The sequence below is a fragment of the Oncorhynchus kisutch genome, linkage group LG11 (assembly GCF_002021735.2).
Source record: "Oncorhynchus kisutch isolate 150728-3 linkage group LG11, Okis_V2, whole genome shotgun sequence".
Lineage (NCBI taxonomy): Eukaryota > Metazoa > Chordata > Actinopteri > Salmoniformes > Salmonidae > Oncorhynchus > Oncorhynchus kisutch.
This window is the reverse complement of record NC_034184.2, coordinates 56887650-56910184: the sequence shown is the minus strand read 5'-3', so window position 1 is coordinate 56910184 and position 22535 is coordinate 56887650. Positions and strand designations below refer to the sequence as shown.

Sequence of the window (22535 nt, the reverse complement as noted above, 5' to 3'; positions counted from 1 at the left end):
ACATACAGTGCCTTCGGAACGTATTCACACCCCTTGACTTTCTCCACAATTTGTTGTGTTACATCCTGAATTTAAAATAGATGAAATGTATAATGTTTTCATTACTGGCCTACACACAATACCCCATAATGGCAAAGTGGAATTATGTTTACATGTTTTATATATATATATATATATATATATAATTAATTTAAAATGAAAAGCTGAAATGTCTTGAGTCAATAAGTACTCAACCACTTTGTTCTGGCAAGTCTAAATAAGTTCAGGAGCAAAAATGTGCTTAACAACTCACATAAGTTCCATGGACTCACTCTGTGTAAAATAATAGTTTAACATTATGTTTGAAAGACTACCTCATCTCTGTACCAAACACATACAATTATCAGTGAGTTCCCTCAGTCAAAATGTTAATTTCAATCACAGATTCAACCAAAGACCAAGGAGGTCTTCCAATGTTTCACAAAGAAGGGTACCTAGTGTAGATGGGTAAAAAAAATACAATAAAAAAAATTTGAGCATGGTGAATTAGTGAATACTTATTTCAATTAGAAATGTTTTTAATTCTCAATAAATTTGCTAACATTTCAATATTTTTTTTCACTTTGTCATTATGGGGTATTGTGTCTAGAACATTTTTTTAAAATCCATTTTGAATTCAGGCTGTAACACAACAAAATGTGTAATAAGTCAAGGGGTATGAATACTTTCTGAAGGCACTGTAGGCATTAGGAGGTCATACAAAATGCGGAGCAATGTGAGCAAGAGGTCAAGACAATCCATAGGGCTTATATCATAACGGTGAACGAGCAGTCATATTGCGTTACCGAGCACGCAGGTTATCCTTTCATAGCAGAGAATGAGAACCATAGCAATGATACAAAAGCCGTGTGTATACAGCTGAAAGACACACTTGCATGGTCAAAGTCACACTTTATTTTCACAGCTCCTTTCAAAACAAATACGAGCAGAAGCCCAAAAGTTCTGAAGTCATTACTCATGTGTGCTACGCAAATGAGACATTCTTCAAACGGATCACTGTGAACTTGTTTCCTCCTGTAACTATGGCCCACACAGCACCACAGATGGCAATAAAATACTGACGTTGCAGTTGAAAGGTGATATACGGGAGCTTTTAACCCATTCAATGAAGGACTAATGTTGTTTCCCAAGATCGGCTTTAAGACGGTAAATTCCTTGACACTCATTGTATACACTAGTTATACAGTTGATGCCACCTCCTACACAAGGGGAAAATATGTACATTTGGATGTACTGGAGGAATATAATTATTGTATTCTAACACAACATCACAGAAAGATTAACCATGTCCCTTAAATAAATGTTTTAAAAAAATTGCCTCTCAGAGATAGCTAACTAGGGTTGACAGGTAACACAAAAGTTCCCAGCCCAATGGCTACTCATACTGAAACTGTAGAAATAAAAAACAAATTGTGGATGAAAAGGTACTATTGCCATGGACACTTGCACTCACTAACAGCTTTCTCTGTAGGAGGAAAGAGACTTTGAAATAATGTTAATGGTGACATAGTGTAGGCACTACACAAGCTCTATTAATCGGTAATAGAGTCCTAGCAGCACGACGATATCTCTTAATGTTAGCCTTGTCACCTACATGGAACATACAGCCATGCTACTCTATGGTAAGGCTTGAACATGTGCCATCTAAAATCATATCAAATCACATTTTATTTGTCACATGCACCGAATGCAACCGGTGTAGACCTTACAATGAAATACTTACATCCAAGCCCTTAACCAACAATGCAGTTAAGAAAAATACGTGTTAAGAAAGTATTTGCTAAAATAAACAGAAAAAATAACTAATAATTAAAGAGCAACAATAAAATAAAAGTAGCGAGGCTATATACAGTTGAAGTCGGAAGTTTACTCATTAAAACTTGTTTTTCAACCACTACACAAATTTCTTGTTAACAAACTACAGTTTTGGCAAGTCGGTTAGGACATCTACTTTGTGCATGACACACAAGTCATTTTTCCAACAATTGTTTACAGACAGATTATTTCACTTATAATTCACTGTATCACAATTCCAGTGGGTCAGAAGTTTACATACACTAAGTTGACTGTGCCTTTAATCAGTTTGGAAAATGACAAAAAATGATGTCATGGCTTCAGAAGCTTCTGATTGTGGATTTATTTCTAGGCCTACCTTCAAACTCAGTGCCTCTTTGCTTGACATCATGGGAAAATCAAAAGAAATCAGGCAAAACCTCAGAAAAAAATGGTAGACCTCCACAAGTCTGGTTCATCCTTGGGAGAAATTTGCAAACGCCTGAAGGTACCACGATCATCTGTACAAACAATAGTACGCAAGTATAAACACCATGGAACCATGCAGCTGTCATACCGCTCAGGAAGGAGATGCGTTCTGTCTGCTAGAGATGAACGTACTTTGGTGCGAAAAGTGCGAATCAATCCCAGAACAACAGCAAAGGACCTTGTGAAGATGCTGGAGGAAACAGGTACAAACGTATCTATATTCAAAGTAAAATGAATACTATATCGACATAACCTGAAAGGCCACTCAGCAAGGAAGAAGCCACTGCTTCAAAACCGTCATAATAATAGCCAGACTACGGTTGGCAACTGCACATGGGGACAAAGATTGTACTTTTTGGAGAAATGTCCTCTGGTCTGATGAAACAAAAATATAACTATTTGGCCATATTTGGAAAAATGGGAAGGCATGCAAGCCAAAGAACACCATCCCAACCGTGAAGCACGGGGGTGGCAGCATCATCTTGTGGGGGTGCTTTGCTGCAGGAGGGACTGGTGCACTTCACAAAATAGATGGTTCCATGAGTAAGGACAATTATGTGGATATATTGAAGCAACATCTCAAGATATCAGTCAGGAAGTTAAAGCTTGGTCGCAAACGGGTCTTCCAAATGGACAATGACCATAAGCATACTTCCAAAGTTTTGGCAAAATGGCTTAAGGACAACAAAGTCAAGGTATTGGAGAGGCCCATCACAAAGCCCTGACCTCAATCCTATAGAAAATCTGTGGGCAGAACTGAAAAAGCGTGTGCGAGCAAGTTCTACAAACCTGACTCAGTTACACCAGCAATGTCAAGAGGAGGAGGAATGGGCCAACATTCACCCAATTTATTGTGGGAAGCTTGTGGAAGGCTACCCGAAATGTTTAACCAAAGTTAAACAATTTAAAGACAATGCTACCAAATACTAATTGAGTGTATGTAAACTTCTGAATGTGATGAAAGAAATAAAATATGAAATAAATAATTCCCTCTACTATTATTCTGATATTTCAGATTCTAAAATAAAAGTGGTGATCCTAACTGACCTAAGACAGGGAATTCTCATTAGGATGAAATGTCAGGAATTGTGAAAAACGGAGTTTAAATGTTTTTGGCTAAGGTGTATGTAAACTTCCGACTTCAACTGTACGAGAAGTACCGGTATAGAGTCAATGTGCAAGGGCACAAGTTAGTTGAGGTATTTGAGGTAATATGTACATGTAGGTAGAGTGACTTTGCATAGATAATAACAGAGAGTAGCAGCAGTGTATGGGGGTGGGGTGGACAATGCAAATAGTCCGGGAAGACATTTGATTAGCTTTTCAGGAGTTCTATGGCTTGGGGGGGGGTAGAAGCTGTTAACTAGAACCACCCATCCCGGATCCGGTATATTTGTCATTAGCAACGCAGAATAGCATAGTGCAACAGTCAAATAATATTACTAGAAAATATTCATATTCATGAAATCACAAGTGAAATATAGCGAAACACAGCTTAGCCTTTTGTTAATCACCCCGTCGTCTCAGATTTTGAAATTATGCTTTTCAGCAATAAAACAATAAGTACACCTAGCATCAGGTAACTTGCTCACGAAAATCAGAAAAGCAATCAAATTAATCGTTTACCTTTGATGATTTTCGGATGTTTTCCCTCACGAGACTCCCAGTTAGAAAACAAATGTTCCTTTTGTTCCATAAAGATATTTTTTATATCCAAATACCTCCGTTAGTTTGGTGCGTTATGCCCAGGAATCCACCAGAAAGAGCGGTCACGACAACCCAGACAAAAATTCCAAATTATATCCATAATGTACACAGAAACATGTCAAATGTTTTTTATAATCAATCCTCAAGGTGTTTTTCAAATATCTATTCGATAATATATCAACCGGGACAGTTGGCTTTTCACTAGGACCAGGTGTAACAATGGCCACCTCTCTCTTTTGCACACAAATCACTTTGAGAGCCTCCACTTGTCCACTTACGCAATGTGGTCGTTCACGCTCATTCTTCAAAATAAAAGCCTGAAACGATGTCTAAAGGCTGTTGACACCTTAGGGAAGCCATAGAAAAAGGAATCTGGTTGATAACCCTTTCAATGGGCAATAGGGATGCATAGAAAGACAGGGGAATCAAAAGAAGAGTTACTTCCTGATTGGATTTTACTCAGGCTTTCACCTGCAATATCAGTTCTGTTATACGGGGCGGCAGGGTAGCCTAGTGGTTAGAGTGTTGGACTAGTAACCGGAAGGTTGCAAGTTCAAACCCCCGAGCTGACAAGGTACAAATCTGAACGGGCAGTTAGCCTATTGTTCCTAGGCCGTCATTGAAAATAAGAATTTGTTCTTAACTGACTTGCCTAGTTAAATAAAGGTAAAAAATAAAATACTCACAGACAATATTTTTACAGTTTTGGAAACTTTAGAGTGTTTTCTATCCTAAGCAGTCAATTATATGCATATTATAGCATCTGGTCCTGAGAAATAGGCCGTTTACTTTGGGAACATTATTTTTCCAAACATAAAAATACTGCCCCCTAGCTTCAAGAGGTTAAGAAGCCTTTTGGACCTAGACTTGGCGCTCCGGAACCACTTGCCGTGTGAAAGAAGAGAGAACAGTCAATGGCTAGGGTGACTGGAGTCTTTGCCAATTTTTAGGACCTTCCTCTGACATCACCTGGTATAGAGGTCCTGGATGGCAGGAAGCTTGGCCCCCGTGATGTACTGGGCCATACACACAACCCTCTGTAGCAGTTCCCATACCAGGTGGTGATGCAACCAGTGCTCTCGATGGTGCAGCTGTAGAACTGTTTGAGGATCTGAGGACCCATGCCAAATCTTGTCAGTCTCCTGAGAGGGAATAGGCGTTGTCGTAACCTCTTTCTGACTGTCTTGGTGTGTTTGGACCCTGATAGTCCGGTGGTGATGTGGACACCAAGGAACTTGAAGCTCTCAACCTGCTCCACTACAGCCCCATCGATGAGAATGGGGGCGTGCTTAGACCCTCCTTTTCCTGTAGTCCATAATAATTTCCTTTGTCTTGATCACCTTGAGGGAGAGTTTGTTATCCTGGCACCACACGGCCAGGTCTGTGACCTCCTCCCTATATGCCGTGCCATTGTTGTCGGTGATCAGGCCTACCACTGGTGTGTCGTTGGCAAACTTATATTACAGTTTTGGAGTCGTGCTTGGCCATGCCGTCATGGGTGAACAGGGAGTACAGGAGGGGGACTGAGCACGCACCCCTGAGGGGTCCCCGTGTTGAGGATCAGCGTGGCAGATGTTTTGTTACCTACCCTTACCACCTGGGGGCAGCCTGTCAGGATCCAGTTGCAGAGGGAGGTGTTGAGTCCAAGGGTCCTTAGTTTAGTGATGAGCTTTGAAGGCACTATGGTGTTAAATGCTGAGCTGTAGTCGATGAATCGCATTCCCACGTAGGTGTTCCTTTTGTCCAGATGTGAAAGGGCAGTGTGGAGTGCAATAGAGATTGCATAGTCATCTATGGATCTGTTGGGGGCGGTATGCAAATTGGAGTGGGTCTATGGTTTCTGGGTTAATGGTGTTGATGTGAGCCATGACCAGTCTTTCAAAGCACTTCATGGCTACAGACGTGAGTGCTTCAGGTCAGTCGTCATTTAGGCAGATTACCTTGGTGTTCTTGGGCACAGGGACTATGTTGGTGTGCTTGAAAAATGTAGGTATTACAGACTTGAAAATGTAATTGAAGACACTTGCCAGTTGGTCAGCGTATGCTCGGAGTACACATCCTGGTAATCCATCTGGCCCTGCGGCCTTGTGAATGTTGACCCGTTTAAATGTCTTACTCACATTGGCTATGGAGAGCGTGATCACACAGTTGTCTGGAACAGCTGATGCTTGCATGCATAACTCAGTGTTGCTTGCCACGAAGCGAGCATAAAAGTCATGGTAGGCTTGTGTCACTGGGCAGCCCGTGGCTGTGCTTCCCTTTATAGTCGGCAATAGTTTGCAAGCCCTGCCCCATCCAACAAGCGTCGGAGCCAGTGTAGTACGATTCAATCTTAGTCCCTGTGGGACCTACGTAAAATGACTAGGCATGTGTCAGAGAAGACCTTACCTGGGTCTGCTGCAACCTGCAGAAGTTACTGCTTCTGGCAACATCGGTTTAAGCTCCACCGCATGGACGTCTGCTTGTTGGGGTGGACTCGAAGCTCCGCCGGGCCCAGATTATCCCCTTGCTTGTAAATGGTTGGTGTAAAAGTCTGCTTTGAGACATCACCAAGGCCGGTAATGATCTGTTACTGTGTGCAGCTGCCTGGATAATTTAGCCCTGCTTTTGCTAGAGAAGAAATGAGGGTAAGGGGAAAAACATTGGTAACCATTCTGTATGTCAAGAACAGTTTGTCGAAGTATCTTGCGCTTTTTTTCACCAAATCATCCTTTTCAGAAACTCTCTCTCCCTGCATAATTGGAACATAATATATTTAACATTGCGGGTTAACCGTCTTTCTAATCATGAATACTTTTCATTAAGTATTCACACCTCTTGACTTTTTTCCCCCACATTTTATTGTTTTACAGTTTGAATTTAAACTTGATTTACACTGAGATTTTGTGTCACTGGCCTACAAGCAATAACAAAGTGGAATTATGTTTTTAGAAATGTTTACAAATGAATTATGAATGAAAAACTGAAACGTCTTGAGTCAATTCCACTATTTAACCCCTTTGTTATAGCTAGCCTAAATAAATTAAGGAGTAAACATTTGCCTAACAAGTCACATAATAAGTTGCATTGATTCACTGTATGCAATAATAGGGTTTAACATACATATGTTATGTCCCTCAGTTGAGCAGTGAATTTTAAGCACAGATTCAACCGGGGACATTTTCCAATGCCTCGCAAAGAAGGGCACCTATTGGTAGATAGGCACAATTGTTGAATTTTTTATAAACAGACAATGAATATCCTTTTAAGCATGGTTAAGTTATTAATTACACTTTGGATGGTGTATCAATACACTTAGTCACTACAAAGATACAGGAGTCCTTCCTAACTCAGTTGCCAGGGACGAAGGAAAGCACTCAGGGATTTCACCATGAGGCCAATGGTGACTTTAAAACAGTTAGAGTTGAATGGCTGTGATAGGTGAAAACTGAGGATGGGATCAACAACATTGTAGTTCGGGGGTGTCCTCGGATGGGGCCACAGTGTCTCCTGACCCCTCCTGTCTCAGCCTCCAGTATTTATGCTGCAGTAGTTTACGTGTCGGGGGGCTAGGGTCAGTTTGTTATATCTGGAGTACTTCTCCTGTCCTATTCGGTGTCCTGTGTGAATTTAAGTGTGCTCTCTCTAATTCTCTCTTTCTTTCTCTCTCTCGGAGGACCTGAGCCCTAGGACCATGCCTCAGGACTACCTGACATGATGACTCCTTGCTGTCCCCAGTCCACCTGGCCGTGCTGCTGCTCCAGTTGGTCATTTATGAACATTTGAATATCTTGGCCATGTTCTGTTATAATCTCCACCCGGCACAGCCAGAAGAGGACTGGCCACCCCACATAGCCTGGTTCCTCTCTAGGTTTCTTCCTAGGTTTTGGCATTTCTAGGGAGTTTTTCCTAGCCACCGTGCTTCTACACCTGCATTGCTTGCTGTTTGGGGTTTTAGGCTGGGTTTCTGTACAGAACTTTGAGATATCAGCTGATGTACAAAGGGCTATATAAATAATTTTGATTTGATTTGATTTGATTTAGTTACTCCACAATACTAACCTAATCAACAGAGTCAAAGAAGGAAGATTGTACAGGACAACAAATATTCCAAAACATGCATCCTGTTTGCAATAAGGCACTAAGGTAAAACTGCAAAACAAATGTGTCAAATAAATGTACTTTATGTCCTGAATACAAAGCGTTATGTTTGGGGCAAATCCAAACAACACATCACTGAGTACCATTCTTCATATTTTCAAGCATGGTGGTGACTGCATCATATTATGGGTATGCTTGTCATCGGTAAGGATAAAAATAAACGGAATAGAGCTAAGCACAGGCAAAATCCTAAAGGACAACTGGTTCAGTGTACTTTCCAACAGACTCACCCTTCAGCAGAACAACGTTAAAAAAAAGACCAAATAACCAATTGAGTTGCTTGTCAAGACGACATTGAACGTTCCTGAGCGGCCTAGTTTCAGTTATGACTTAAATTGTCTTGAGAAGAACTGAAAGACATGAAAATGGATGTCTAGCAATGATCAACAACCAACTTGATAGAGCTTAACATTTTTCTTTAAAGAATAATGTGTATATATTGTATAATCCAGGTGTGCAAAGTTCTTAGAGACTTACCCAGAAAGACAGCTGTAATCACTGCCAAAGGTGATCCTAACATCTATTGACTCAGGGGTGTGAGTTTGCTGAGCACTTGTTGGCTGCATTTCCTTCACTCAGAGGTCCAACTCATCCCAAACCATCTCAATTTGGTTGAGGTCGGGTGATTGTGGAGGCCAAGGCATCTGATGCAGTACCCATCACTCCCCTTCTTGGTCAAATAGCCCTTACACAGCCTGGAGGTATGTTTTGGGTAATTGTCCTATTGAAATACAAATGATAGTGGGACTAAGTACATCCCAGATGGGATGTGGTATCGCTGCAGAATGCTATGGTAGCCATGCTGGTTAAGTGTGCTTTGAATTCTAAATAAAATCACAGTGTCATCAGCAAAGCACCTCCTCCTCCATGCCTCATGGTGGGAACCACAAATGCAGAGATCACCCGTTCACCTACTCTGCGTCTCACAATGTCACAGAGGTTGGAACCAAAAATAAAGAAATGTGGACTCATCAGACTAAAGGACAGATTTCCACCATTATTGCTCACACAATTTCTATTTTGGGCAACATTTAAAAACAATGTAACTGGGAATAAAATGGCATGCCCGTATTCCAATATTTCACAATAATGCCTTGCAATCTAGAGGGCAACGTTTGCCATCACCCTAATGGTGAAAACAGTAATGGTTTGAGAACGTTCCAAGATTGAAAGGCACATACCTGGTATTGTGTAACTCCTTTTTTCTATATTTACAGCTATGCTAGCCTATAGAGTCCCTTGGGAAACCCAGCTACTGAATCATCCAATGATAGGATTTATAAATAAATGATCTGGGCTCCTCCCCTCTGATGGTATACTAACCACCGGTCCAGATTCCATCATTACGCACAACTGGCATCAATTATTACATGCAGCTGCACGTCATCATCAGACACACCTGGACTCCATTACCTCACTTATTACTTCCTCTATATCTGGCACTGCCTTAGGATCTTTCACCAGTCAGTATTGTTTATGTGTTTTGTGCCTATACGCTACTCGTGTTTGTTATGTTTCGATGTTATGTTTATTATTAAACTCACCACTTGATTTTGTTACAGAATACTGACTCAAACAATAGTTGCAGCAGGACAAAACAGAATATCTCCCAGATGGTCGACGAGCAGGGATTACCTTCTACGTCAACACCGGGACCAGCTGGTACAACGGTGGACAGCTATGGAGGAGGCTCCTCACGGTGTGCAACGTCTCGGGAGGCATTGTCGTCAACTAGCGGAGGATACTCTACAACCAGTCAAGCAAGCACAACAGCCCATTCAGCAACATGCTCAGGTCTGCGATGCCCGTTTGTCCCTCCCGGATAAATATGACGGTAGCCCAGCTAAATGCCGTGGCTTTCTACTTCAGTGCTCCCGCTACTTTACACACCAGATGGGAGCCCCCACCACAGAGAGGTCCAAGATTGCCATGGTTATTTCTCTGCTGACTGGGCGGGTGTTGGAATGGGCCACGGCTGTCTGGGAGAGAGGAGGAGCTAATTTCTTGAGGGATTCATGGCTCTGTTCAAGTGCATCATCGATCATCCCCCGGAGGGCAGAGAGGGGGGTGAGCACTTACCACAATTACGGCCGAGGGCCCAGATGGCTGACAAGTAAGCGCTTACCTTCCGGACAGTAGCAGCATCCAGTGGATGAAATGAGCTATTCAGAAGAGGTCCGCGAGAGGATTTCCAGATGGCACTGGCCTGTCGAGACGACAACCTCTCCTTGGATGCACTCATTGCGATTGCCATCCGTCTGAATAACCTACTTCGGGAGAATCGATACACTCATCGCGTCTCTCCCTCCCTCAGTGAACACTCTAGATCAGAGCCTGAACCAATGGAGGTAAGGGTCACACGCCTCCCCACAGCGGAACGACGCAGACAGAGACAGCTGGGTCTCTGTCTGTATTGTGGTGAAGGAGGGCACCATATCCGGCGGTGTCCGGCACTTCCCAATCCGGGATCCACAAGAGCAGAGGAACAGTCACTTGATCTTCCACCACCTGGGGCAGGCGTATTCCATCTTCATCACTTTCTGCTAAGCTCTTTTTGGTGTCCATCACACTAGTTGACTGTCCCTCATGTACTGTCTACAGCATTAGTGGATTCCGGTGGCTTGGGGAACTTTATTGACCAGACCCTTACCTCATCGCTTAACATCATCTCATACCCGCTCTCCTCTCGTTCCCGGTTCAAGCCCTTGATTATCGGCCATTAGAATCCGGAACCATCACACACATCACCCAACCACTCACCCACACGTGAGTGCATTCATCAGGAGAACATCCCCTTCATCACCAGTTCACAAGATCAGCCTCCCTTGGCTTCAACGCCATAACCCCACCATCTCATGGTCGAGGATGAAAATCAAACTGGTCACCCGAATGCCAGAGGACCCACATCCCCAGCACCTGTGGTTCTACGTTGGTTAAGAGTCCTATGGTTTCCCTTCAGCCCAACATCCCGGAGGTATACCAGGACCTGCGTGAGGTATTCTCCAAGACACGCACCATCTGTCTTCTTCCTCATCGCCCCTGGGACTGTGCCATCGACCTGCTGGCAGGGTCTGTACCTCAGCGCAGACGCATATACCCTCTGTCTGTGGCTGAAACCCAGACCATGGAGGATTACATCCCAAGAGACGCTCCAAAAAGGTTTCAAACGCACGTTCACCCATCCTGCGTTGGCTGGTTTCTTCTTTGTGGCCAAGAAGGATAGAGGGTTCTGTCCATGTATACATTAGAGGATTCAATGAAATCACAATGAAGTACCGTTACCCTCTCCATTGGTGCATAAAACAGCTCCACAGAGCCTGGTTCTTTACCAAACTGGACCTGCGAAGTGGATACTCTCATCCGCATCCGGGAGGGGGATGAAGGGAAGACTGCGTTTAGCACTATGTCTGGTCACTACGAGTACTTGGCGAAGCCATTTGGTTTAGCCAATGCTCTGTCAGTGTTCCAGGCATTCGTTAACGAGGTGTTCAGGAATATGCTCAGACGCCAGGTAGTTGTGTATATCGATGACATCCTGGTTTACTCGGCTACCCTGGAGGATCACATTACTCACCTTCGAGCAGTCCTGCAACGCCTCCTGGCTAACTACCTGTTCGTCAAGGCTGAGAGGTGACACATTTATTAGAAGACTGTTTCCTTTTTAGGCTACCAAATCAGCCCGTGAGGATGGACGACAAGAAGCTAGATGCGGTCAGGTCATGGCCAATCCCAATCACCATAAAGGGGTTACAACAGTTTTGGGGGTTGGCCAACTTCTGCCACCATTCCATGAGGAACTTCAGCTCAGTCGACACCCTTCTCACCCCTCTCTTCAAGGGTGGAGAAAGGGTGGTCCGTGTAGTTTGGTGTGGAGCCCAGCGGCCGACTGGGCCTTCTGTCTACTCAAGGGACGTTTCACTTCGACCCCAATGGTCAAATCCCAACTCCTTCCTGTGCCTCAGCATCCCTGGTAGCATCTATCCATTGACTTTGTTACTGATCTCCCTTCTGACGGTTTCACCACCAGATTTTCTAAATCCTGTCATTTAATCCCTCTTTCTGGTCTCCCTTAGTGCTCCCCAGGCCGCTAAGACATTATTCCAGCAGATATTATACCCTTCCAGAGGACATCTTGTTCGACCGTGGCCCTCAACTCATATCACGGGTATGGAGAGCCTTTATGGAGAAGCTCGGGGTCACTGTCAGCCTCACTTCCAGGTATAGGCCTCAGTCCAACAGGCAGGTGGAGAGGATGAACCAGGAGCTGGGGAGGTTCCTGATGGAAAGTGGGGGGAAAGTGGGCTTGATTCCTTCCATGGGCGGAGTACTCCCAGAACTCGCTATGTCACTCCTCCACTGGGTTGACCACCTTCCAATGTGCTTTGGGTTTTCAGCTGGCCCTAGCTTCTGCGGTTGATGAGTGGTTCAGGCACGCAGAGTGTGGCACAACGCTCACATTAGACTCCAGCATGCTATCCATCATCAAAAGGTGCAGGCAGATCACCACCACAGTGAGACACTAGTGTACGACCCTGGAGAACGTGTCTGGCTTTCTACTAGGAACCTCCCACTCCACCTGCCCTTTTTGAAGCTGAGCCCCCGGTTTGTGGGGCCGTTCAAGGTTCTCCTGAGGGTCAACGAGGTGACATATAGGTTACAGATTCCCAGTGACTACGGTATCTCACTTTTTCCATGTGTCCCTTCTCAGGCCGGTGATTCCTGGTCACCTAGCTGATGCTGTCTCCCACATCACCCCTCAGAGGGTGGTCCGGAACTATGTCGTCATATCTCAACCAGACTTCCAATGTCATTGGGGTTGGCTCCAGTCTCTGGAGGGGTACCGCCCAGAGGAGCCGTGTTGGGTTCGCTGGAGGACATTCTGGATCACAACATAATCCGTGATGTCCACTTTTGCCACCTGGCCCGCTCCTCATCCCCGGGGCCGTCCCTCTGGTCGGTGTCGTCCTTCTGGCCGGTGCCACATCTACTCCCACTCCTACCACTGGTCCTGGGATCATCATTCCGCACACCTGGCATCAATCATTAGGTGCACATCATCAGACACACCTGGACTCCATTACTTCCCCATGTCTGGCTCTCCCTTAGGTCCTTTCCCCAGTCAGTATTGTTTGTGTTTCATGTCTATACGCTACTCGTGTTCGATATTCCGTTTATTAAACTCACCACCTGCAGTTGCATTCCGATTCCCAGTGTATACATTACGCGTTCAGAGCTAGTCATTAAAAAAAAAGTTTGGTCCACAGATTTAAGTGAATTGGCCTCTGCATCATGTAATCCAAACAATCAACGTATACATTAAGTTTGCTCAGATCGGAAAAGGAAAAGTTTAACGATGAAATTGGCCCCAACTTCCAACTGTTCACTGTGTCCCCTAAATCAGGTAGGCACATTCCTTCATATGATGTGGGAGTGACCTGCAGTTAAATGCTTCTTGGCAAATTTACAAAATGGATTTCAAGGTACAGTGCATTCGGAAAGTATTCAGACCCTTTCACCTTTTGTGACGTTACAGCCTTATTAAAAATCTACACACAATACCCCATAATGACAAATGGAAAATGTATCAAATCAAATACCTTATGTAAATAAGTATTCAGACCTTTTACTCTGTACTTTTTGGAAGCACCATTGGCAGCAATTATAGCCTTGAGTATGATGCTACACGCTTGGCACAGCAGCGTTTGGGAGGTTTCTCCCGTTCTTCTCTGCAGATCCTCTCTCAAGATCTGTCAGGTTGGATGGGGATTGTCGCTGCACAGTTATCAGGTTCAAGTCTGGTCTCTGGCTGGGCCACTCAAGGACATTCACCGCTGGGATGGTATTGGACAAGTGATGACTAATGCCTGATGTCCTCCAGATGTGACGCTTGGCATTCAGGCCAAAGAGTTTCATTAGACCAGAGAATCTTGTTCCTCATGGTTTGAGAGACTTTTGGGTGCTTTTTGGCAAACTCCAAGTGGGCTGTAATGTGCCTTTTACTGAGGAGTGTCTTCCGTCTGGCCACTCTACCATAAAAGCCTGATTGCTACAGAGATGGTTGTCCTCCTGGAAGGTTCTCCAATCCCCACAGAGGAACTCTGCAGCTCTGTCAGTGACCATTGGTTTCCCTGACAAAGGCCCTTCTCCCCTGATTGCTCAGTTTGGGCTGGGCGGCCAGCTCTAGGTCTTGGTGGTTCCAAACTTCTTCCATTTAAGAATGATGGAGGCCACTGTGTTCTTGGGGATCTTCAATGCTGCAGACATTTTTGTACCCATTTTTTTTGTACCCTTCCCCAGATCTGTGACTCGATATAATCCTGTCTCAAGAGCTCTACGGACCAGTCCTTTCGACCTCATTGCTTGGTTTTTGCCAACTGTGGGACCTTATTTAGACGGGTGTATGCCTTTCCAAATCATGTCCAGTCAATTGAATTTACCACAGGTGTACTCCAATCAAGTTGTAGAAACATCAAAGAGGATCAATGGAAACAGCATGCACCTGTAACGGCTGTTAGGTGGAAGAAGGTGTGGACCAAAGCGCAGCGTGGTACATGTTCATGATTTTAATAATGGAACACTGAAATACAAAATGTGAATAAACGAAAAAAATTAAACAGTCCTGTAAGGTGCAGAAAAAACACTAAACAGAAAATTAAACACCCACAACCAAAATGGGGAAAACTAGGCTACCTAAGTATAATTCTCAATCAGAGACAACGAACGACACCTGCCTCTGATTGAGAACCATACTAGGCCTAACACATAGAAAAGATAACAGACTACCCACCCCAACTCACGCCCTGACCAAACTCAAACAAAGACATAACAAAGGTACTAAGGTCGGAACTAAGGTTGGAACTAAGGTCAGAACGTGACAGTACCCCCCCCCCTCCCCCCAAAGGTGCAGACTCCGGCCACAAAACCTGAACCTATAGGGGAGGGTCTGGGTGGGCCTCTGTCTGCGGTGGCGGCTCTGGCGCGGGACTTGGACCCCACTCCACCATAGTCTCGGCCCATTTAAGTGGCGCCTTGGGAGCGGCCGACTTCGGACTGGGGATCCTTGCCGCGGGAGATTGGACGGAAGATTCCGGCAGTGCCGGAGTGAAGGGCGATTCCGGCAGCTCCTGACTGACGGGCGGCTCCGGCAGCTCAGGACAGACGGGCGGCTCCGGCAGCTCAGGACAGACGGGCGGCTCCGGCAGCTCAGGACAGACGGGCGGCTCCGGCAGCTCAGGACAGACGGGCGGCTCTGGCAGCTCAGGACAGACGGGCGGCTCTGGCAGCTCAGGACAGACGGGCGGCTCTGAAGGGAGGAGACGGAGAGACAGCCTGGTGCGTGGGGCTGCCACAGGACCCACCAGGCTGGGGAGACCTAGAGGAGGCCTGGTACTTGGAGGAGGCACCAGATGGACCGGGCTGTGGGGGAGCACTGGAGCCCTGGTGCGCAGCCTTGGCACCACTCCACCCGGCTGGATCACCATTTTAGCACGGACCCTCCAGAGTGCAGGCACAGGTTGAACCGGGCTGTGGGTGAGCACTGGAGATCTGGTGCATACCACTCGCACCTCTCCCTTAGGCTCAATACCCACATTCGCCCGGCATGGGCGGAGCACAGGCATAAGACGCACTGCCCCCTCCCAGCGCCTCCGAGACACAGCATGCAGAGCCGTCGCAGGATACCCTTGGCCGAAACATCGTACTGGAGACCAAACACACTGGGCCGGCACAATACGCCCTGGCTGGATGCCCACTCTCGCATGGCACATGTGGGGGGCTGGCCAATAGCCCACCAGCGACACCGTGCGCTTGACCGCATAACACGGTGCCTGACCAGTACTGCGCTTCTTCCGGTTAGCACGAGGAGTGGGCTCAGTTCTCCATCCTGACTCTGCCACACTCCCCGTGGGTCCCCCCCCGCCCCCCCAAAAAGAGTTTTGGGGCTGCCTCTCGTGCCTGTCGCACTGCCGTGTTACTTCCTCATATCGCCGCCGCTCAGCTTTCGCTGACTCCAGCTCTGCCTTGTGGCAGCGATATTCCCCAGCCTGTGCCCAGGGTCCCTTTCCGTCCAAAATCTCCTCCCATGTCCAGGAGTCCATAACCCTCTGCTCCTGGTCGATACATGTTCATGATTTTAATAATGGAACACTGAAATACAAAACAAAAACGTGAATAAACGAAAAAAAACAAAAGTCCTGTAAGGTGCAGAAAAACACTAAACTGAAAATGAAACACCCACAACCAAAATGGGGAAAACAGGCTACCTAAGTATGATTCTCAATCAGAGACAACGAACGACACCTGCCTCTGATTGAGAACCATACTAGGCCAAAAACATAGAAAAAATAACATAGACTACCCACCCCAACTCATGCCCTGACCAACCTAAAACAAAGACATAATAAAGGAACTAAGGTCAGACGTGACAGCACCTGTGCTCAATTTCGAGTCTCATAGCAAATGGTTTGAATACTTCAGTAAATAAGGTATTTTTGTTTATTTTTAATAAATGTGCTTTTTAATTAATGGGTATTATGTGTAGGTTGAGGATAAATTATTGAATACATTTTAAAATAAGGCTAATGTACCAAAATGTGGAAAAAATGAAGGGGTCTGAATACTTTCCGAATGCACTGTAAATATTAATTGCGTTGAATCTACTATGTTACTTCAAGATGATAGCTCTTTGAATCTGTCAATCGATCAGACGATTACTGTTGGCAGGCAGCACGGCCACACAAAAAAAGATGTTGGCCCTTAGATGGCGGGAGCAACTTAGAAAGTTTCGGGAGGGTGGGGCTTACGGGATAAGTGGGAAGTGGTGGAAAACATGTTTTCCGGCTTGGGGCGGGGGGAACTAGCAAAGGGCTGGTGTGTGTAGAATCAAATATATGAAAAACCCGCTCTCTAGACAGTTGGATATAAGACATGTAATGACTACAGTACAATGCGGCGTTGTCTGGACGTTTACTGCGAGCCTACACACGTCAATATGGATTGATGGATTGTTCTTCTTGTAACACAGTCCAGGAAGAGCTGCTGAGAGGATAAATCAGACAAGGCTTACAGCCCAAATGAGTTGAGCATCATAAAAAAAGTCCTAGTGAAACAAAAGCAACAAAAAAAAGTCAGCCTTCCCTTTTTGTCCGCTTGCGTGCATAAGAATACCCCATTTTCCATCCATTCACACATCTGGTAGCCATTTTGTGAATGTCCAACATCTAGGCCTACAGCCTGATGCGATGGAGCCAGTACATAGGAAATATCAAATATTGTCCAGGACTGGAACCTGGTGTTGGTCCTGGCAGGGAGTCGGTCGATAACCAGCTTCACTTTGAAACACTGACTTTTGGTGGAAGAGGTAAGAGCAGCCCACGTTCCACTGAGCTCGCAATAGCCAGGCATTTTTACATACCTAAACATAGTGTCATATGTATGACTTATTGAGATGGAACATGAGCAATGTGATATCGCACACATGCTACATCGGGAGGAAAACGTAAGTGTGAAACATTTGGCTGTCGTTTTAAAACTGATGGTTGGAACGAGTCAACTGAGAACTCCAAACTCACATTTTATGCTTTGAGTATGTCTCCAGCTAGTTCTTTTGAGTAGCTATATGATATTCTCTGTCCAAAGGTGAAGGTGACCAAACATGAAAACTGTGAAAACCGCTTTGGTTCTCATAGAACGTAAGATACTTGTTCATAGTTTACATATCACCATAATCAAGCTTGCTGAAATAAGTAAATTAATTCAATGATGAGAGAATAGTCAGAACAACTGATAACTAAATTAGCAGTGCAGGATGTCTCTGCACATAGCAAAAGAGTGCCAAAGTATAAGTAATGAATGTGCAGGGAAATGTTAGACTTTGTACCACAGCAGAAAGAGCAATGTATCACAATCCAGAGGTTGAGCGTTCAAATCCCAGACGGGGTCATATTTTAGCTGAACAGTGTACCATTTCATTTAAAATCCCCATACCATTTTATTACTTCAATTATAATGGTTTGATTTTGTGAAGGTAATGTGATAACGTGACATGTAAAGCAACATGTGATAAAACATTTTACATGAATTATTATAATTTCTATACTGTACAATAATAGTGAAGACATCAAAACTATGAAATAACACAATTGGAATCATGTAGAAAAAAAAAGTGTTCAACAAATCAGCAAATATTTTATATTTCAGATTCGTCAAAGCAGCCACCCTTTGCCTTGATGACAGCTTTGTACTCTTGGCATTCTCCCTACCAGCTACCATGAGGTTGTCACCTGGAATGCATTTCAATTAACAGGTGTGCCTTGTTAAAAGTTAATTTGTGGAATTTCTTTCCTCCTTAATGCGTTTGAGCCAATCAGTTGTGGTGTGACAAGGTAGTTGTGGCACACAGCAGATAGTCCTATTTGGTAAAAGACCAAGTCCATATTATGGAAAGAACAGCTCAAATAAGCAAAGAGAAACGAGAGTCCATAATTACTTTCAAACAGGAAGTAGAAGAACTTCTAAAAGTTTCTTCAATGTAGTCGCAAAAACCATCAAGCACTATGGTGAAACTGGCTCTCATGAGGACCACCACAGGAAAGGAAGACCCAGAGTTACCTCTGCTGCAGAGGATAGGTTCAGTAGAGTTACCAGCCTCAAATTGCAGCTCAAATAAATGCTTCACAGAGTTCAAGTAACAGACATCTCAACATCAACTGTTCAGAGGAGACTACATGAATCAGGCCTTCATGGTCGAATTGCTGCAAAGAAACTACTACTAAAGGACACAAATAATAAGAAAAGACTTGGGCCAAAAAACTTGAGCAATCGACATTAGACCGGTAGAAATCTGTCCTTTGGTCTGATGAGTCCAAATGTTTAATTTTGGGTTCCAACCACTGTGTCTTTGTGATACGCAGAGTAGATGAATGGATGATCTCCGCATGTGTGGTTTCCACCGAGAGGCATGGAGGAGGTAGTGTGATGGTGCTTTTCTGGTGACACTGTCAGTGATTTATTTAGGATTCAAGGCCCACTTAACCAGCATGGCTACCACAGCGTTCTGCAGTGATATGCCATCCCATCTGGTTTGAGCTTAGTGGGACTACCATTTGATTTTCAACAGGATAATGACCCAATACACCTCCAGGCTGAGTAAGGGCTATTTGACCAAGAAGGAGAGTGATGGAGTGCTGCATCAGATGACCTGGCCTCCACAGTTACCCGACCTCAACCCAATGAGATGGGTTGGGATGAGTTGGACCGCAGGGTGAAGGAAAAGCAGCCAATAAGTGCTCAGCATATGTGACCTGTTTCAGGAAACTAGGCGTATGTCGAGGGACACTGCATCGTAAATGCCTCCTAGAACATGTGAACTTTCATGTTCCTTAATAACAAACTTGTATGCCATCTGTAAATACTAATTCAATTGTTAATTTACGAGCCTAGTTGGTTAAGCCACAGAAAAAGTCTGCAACCTTGCCGCTAGCCAGGATTGGCTGAGATAATGAGTGGGCTGGACATGCCGAGAGATGAGTTTTGATTGGTCTGCATGATTCTGTCTATTTGAGCTGGTTAGTATGTGTAGGTTATCCTGTCTAACGCTGCTTTAAAAAAAAAATGTGTCGGAAAGTAATACTTAAAATACTCTACTATGCAGATTCATGCAGGGAGGCGACGTCATGAGTTGGGATTATGGTTCATTGTTTACCTAGCTAGCTACATGTCTTAGAAAAAGACTCCACTATGCAAGTAAGCATTTCAGTAGAATGTCACCAAGACAGCTGTTGATAGACGTAGCTGGTAAATTTGCTCTGGCTATCTACTCAGATATCAGAGCACTCTCGTCTGAGAGTGCCAGAGCGCAGAATAACTGACAAATTTACAAATAATCAACACCCATTGAATATGGCCGGTGTCAGTAAACATTGGTAATAATAATAAATTGTTGCCAGCAGCACACTTGCAGTCACCAATGCTCTGGATACCATAAAAACAGTCTAACCAGCTCAGCTAATGCGAGTAAAATGGTCAGTTAGCTGTTCTCTCATTTGTGTCTGGAAGTAGCTCGCAAGCTAGCCAACGTTAGCCAGTTAGCTTGGGTGCTTCACTGTTGTTGTTGTGACAGAACGTGCAGATCAACCCTTAAAGAGATGGGTGGGGCTAAAGCTTAAGAGGGTGTGATTGATGCTGAATGGGTGTAGACAAAGAATAGCTTTCCAGTAGGTACCAAAACATTCAAAAGGCCATTTTCTCAAAAGTGAGGTGACAAGTTTATTAACTTTCAAAGCAAAATTAACTTTCCCATTGATCCTCAAATACAGTGTAAAATATACCATTGTGTAGCTCTGTATCTTTGCTTTTAACAATTGTAAAAAATTAATTAAATGTTGCTACATAAGACCAAACCAAGGTGGTCGGTCACATATGTAGGAACTCCTTCAAGACTGTTGGAAAAGCATTCCAGATGAAGCTGGTTGAGAGAATGCAAAGTCTGTGCAAAGCTGTCAAAGGCAAGGGTGGCTACTTTAACATTTTTTTTTGGTTACTACATGATTCCATGTTATTTCACAGTTTTGATGTCTTCACTATTATTCTACAATGTAGAAAATAGTGCAAATAAATAAAAACCCTTGAATGAGTAGGTGTGTCCAAACCTTTGACTGGTACTGTATGTTTAATGTCTGCCAATTAGCTTGGCATGCCTCACTTGATATTGCATAAAAATTATTTGGATAAAAAAACATAATCATAGAATTTTACAGGAAACTACAAGCTACTGATTAGTGATGAAAATAGTGGAACAACTTTGAATGTATTTCTACAGCTGTCAGGGGCAATGTGCTGGAATATGTTGTATTTGCTGTATGGTTTAAAATATGTTGTATTTGTGCCAACTGTCACTGGAAATGTTGTACCAGTTTAAGTTGTTTTATCATTATGTTGATGAAGGTTGAGCACCTCTTTTGACACTGTCAGCTCTGCAATCGCTTTGTAAACAAACTATGGAAAGATGGCTCTCACGAACGAGATGGTGTAATCCGTTTTGATTGATGACCCCCACAAGCATCATGGGACTACAGTGCATTCGGAAAGTATTCATTCAGACCCCTTCACTTTATCCACCTTTTGTTACATTACAGACTTTTTCTCAAATGGATAAACAGATGTTTTTTTCCTCATCAATCAACACACATAATGACCCCATAATGACAAAGCAAAAACAAGTTTAGATTTTTTTTGTCCAAATGTATTGAAAATATAAAACAGAAATACCTTATTTACATAAGTATTCAGAACCTAAATGACTCAGACCATGAGAAAAAAAGATGATCTGGTCTGATGAAACCAAGAATGAACTCTGGCCTGAATGCCAAGCTCCATCCCTACAGTGAAGCATGGTGGTGGCAGCATTTTCAGTGGCAGGGATAGGGAGACTAGTCAGGATCAAGGGAAAGATGAACAGCACAAAGTACAGAGAGATCCTTGATGAAAACCTACTCCAGAGTGCTCAGGACCTCAGGCAGGGGCAAAGGTTCACCTTCCAACAGGACAATGACCCTAAGCACACAGCCAAGACACCGCAGGAGTGGACAATGTCCTTGAGTGGCCCAGCCAGAGCCCGGACTTGAACCCAATCGAACATCTCTGGAGACCTGAAAATAGTTGTTCCCATCCAACGTGACAGAGCTTAAGAGGATCTGCAGAGAATAATGGGAGGAACTCCTCAAATACAGGTGTGGCAATCTTATAGCGTCATACCCCAGAAGACTCAAGGCTGTAATCGCTGCCTACGGTGCTTAAACAAAGTACTGAGTAAAGGGTCTGAATACTTATGTAAATGTCACATTGGTTTTTTTTTTTATACATCTAAAATAGTTTTTGCTTTGTCATTATGGGTATTGTGTGTAGATTGATGAGTAAAACAACAATTGAATCAATTTTAGAATAAAGCTGTAATGTAACGAAATATGGAAAAAGTCAAGGGTTCTGAATAGTTCCTGAATGCACTGTACATGTAGGAAGGGGTAAAAGTAAGTAGGCAATCAGGATATATAAAAAATTGAGCAGTAGCAGCATATGTTAAGTGTGACAATGTGTATGTCTTTGTGTGTGTGTGTGTGTGTGGTGTCAATATGCATGTGTGTGTGAGCATATGTAGTGCGTGTGTTGGAGAGTCAGTTTAGCATGTGTGAGTGTGTGGGTAGTACATTGAGTGTGCATAGAGACAGTGCAAGAGAGTCAGTAATGTATACTCTACGTCAAGTGTCCTTGAGCACTTCTAGTTTTACGTTGATGTAATTGTTGGTGGTGATAATTGGACAATGATTTACTTTATCGTGGGCAGCTTTTTGTAAAGTGCAGAAATGTGTTATTGCCAATAGGTCTGTAGCCAT

At 44.0% G+C, this 22535-nt stretch overlaps 1 protein-coding gene across 2 annotated transcripts in view; it reads right to left on the bottom strand.

Moving 5' to 3' along the window:
• The window catches only part of sugct (succinyl-CoA:glutarate-CoA transferase), a 171773-nt gene that overhangs the window by 69440 nt on the left and 79798 nt on the right, over window positions 1-22535 (bottom strand). The gene's annotated exons all lie outside the window — the stretch shown is intronic.